At 39.7% G+C, this 2,572-nt stretch overlaps 1 protein-coding gene across 1 annotated transcript in view; it reads right to left on the bottom strand.

The window, feature by feature from the left end:
* The window catches only part of CLIP2 (CAP-GLY domain containing linker protein 2), a gene marked incomplete at both ends in the record, with an annotated part of 30,063 nt that overhangs the window by 5,527 nt on the left and 21,964 nt on the right, over window positions 1-2,572 (bottom strand). The window lies entirely within an intron of this gene.

Genomic DNA, 2,572 nt, shown 5'->3' on the forward strand with positions numbered 1-2,572 from the left:
CTTCAGTGTACAAGACAAGGAAAGGCAGTTCACAACAGGAGGAGAATAAAGACCCAAACAAGCAGGAAAACTCTAACCGAACAGAAAACGGTCACGACGGGATTTTACATGGTACTTGTAGTGGCTATTCACAAGGAAATGGAATCTGTGATGGGAAAACGTCCCTCTGCGTTAGAAAGCTGCTTCAGTGTTTTCCTGCATCAAGACTATACTGAAGACACTTCCTAAAAAGCAAAGCTCCCACTGCTGCAGACCACCAGTACAAGACCCTTGCACCACATAAGAGAATGCAAAGACCTTGCAGTGATTCTCTGCATCTCTCCTCAAGAAGAATCACAAGGTAGACTGAAAAGAGTTGGAAGTTCCCATCCTCTTTTTGCTCCGGAGACAGGTTGAACCCTGTACTAGGTGGGGAAAAAAAAAGCAGGTCATACTGTACACAGCATGGTGTTAAAACCAAAAATATACTGCACTGAAAGCAAATCAAAGAAATTTAGATACCAAACCATTATATATATTAGTGCTTTAAGTTTGAATAGGGCTGCTATGAATTTCAAAGTGATTTTTGCACACCAAGACACACAAAACAAAACTATTTTTTTGTTCAGTTTTTGCCTTTTTTTTAAAAAAAAAAAAACAGATGAGTAAATTAAGCACAAGAAGCTTATGTAACCTGCCAAATCCAAGAACGTTGACTCAGGGCATTGCTTTGGTGCCCTCCACTTTTAAAGCAGAAGTACCATATAGCTTGCCACCACTTGGTGGCAAACCTCAGGACTCTACAACGACCACTGTAAGATCATGTAAAATTTCCCATCAATAAAAGACGAGAGGAGACATGGGAAAATGCATGAAGATCTCTGGCTTTCATATTTTTTTTTAGCTTACAAACCCAACATTTTCCTTTGAATTACAATAGACCTACCAAAACCCAAACCAAACCTAATCAGAACCATTTTTTTTAACCCTCATTTTCCATGTAATTATTTGCTTTCCCCTCTTTCTATTGGAACCAGTTTTAGGGATTTTCTGCCCTTTCCTACAATACAGGAAGGTTTGGTTAGTTGTGTACAAATGATGGAAACTGAAGGTTGTAAAAATCAGTTTTCTGTTATGGCTTGGAAGGTATCATTATACATGTATTCATAGATGGTCAAGATCTCAACTGCCAGATGCACTCATACTACTCCATATTTTATGTGGTCTATTTGACCTCTGAAGGAGAGAAAAAAAAAAAGAGAGATGTAGTCTCAAAAACCCAAACATTATCAAAACCCCAAAATAATATCACTAAAATGCAAAAGTTGGCTGAATGCATCCTAATAAGAAAAATAAAGAAATTTAATTTTTTTTACTGAGTGGCTTCTCCTGCTCTCTGCAAAGCTTGAAGATCCACATCTCAAGGTGGAGCTCCAGGCTTGACTTTATCTACAGGGATAATTATTCCATTGATGCCAATGAATTTTCCTCAGTTTACACTAGCTCAAAATCCCCAAGTGAAACTTCAGCAACACAAACTTTTGAAATTACCTGAACTGGTGGCAGCACATCAGACACTGGCTACCTGAAGACGCTGACCTATTACAAAACTAATCTCTGAATCTCCCAAAGAAACCCTCTCACGACTCCTGAGGTTGACACTCAGGCAAGCTTGCTCAGTATCTACCAATCCTGCTATTTTCCAAGTCTGGAAAAAACACATGAAAACAGAGGAGAAAAATAATCAGAGAAGAAAGTTAGATCAACTATTTTACAGTCCTTAAATATAGCTTCACTTAAGATTTGCATCAAGTCCTGTGTTTCTTATTTTATGCAAATCGGTTTGCCTAGCCAGTATGACTCAGAGCCTCAAATCCAAGGTTTTCCTGCACTTTGAGAGGGTTCAGATCTGAATTTTAGACAGACTTCTCGCTATTAGCCTTAAATTACTATTCACAAATTACAAACTGACTTCCAACTGGTGTTCAAGGTATGAAGGTACATTCCAGGAGACGCGCATGAGATAGCTCCTTGAAGGCGTTAGTATTTCCTATAACAACAGAGTCTTCCACCCTAAAAAGCCTTTCTTAAAAGGTTTTGTTTTCCTGCAATTGCTTTTCGCCTTCCAAAGCCCTATAGCATCAGCATTGCCCACCAGGATCAAAACTGAGGTGAATTCACAACTACATTTCAAGGCAAAAATCTGCAGTTCCTCCTTCTTCATCTGAGGTTCAAAAACTGGACCCGTATCTCCAGGCTTCAGACAAATTCATTTCTTTGGTCAAAGAGCTTCTAAGGATGCTGCCTGCCATGCCCAACATGGGAGAGTCCCAGCTTTGTTCAAAAACAACATGATATTATGAGAAATACCATGGGATTTAGCCTAGCCTTCAGCAGAAACCCTAGATCCAGGGACCACAGAGGAGATAATCTTTCCTTACCATCGTGTCTATTACTGGCTGTTAAGTGCAAGATAAATGTTCTCCTCTGAGTACTTTCAAGAGGGCAGTTGGTGTAAGAGGACTACAAGACCAGAGGAGGGGAGACAACTGTCGCTGGCTTTTGCTTTTGGTATTTGGGTGGTTAGCTGAGC

Source organism: Phaethon lepturus, unplaced genomic scaffold (genome assembly GCF_000687285.1).
Source record: "Phaethon lepturus isolate BGI_N335 unplaced genomic scaffold, ASM68728v1 scaffold17327, whole genome shotgun sequence".
NCBI lineage: Eukaryota > Metazoa > Chordata > Aves > Phaethontiformes > Phaethontidae > Phaethon > Phaethon lepturus.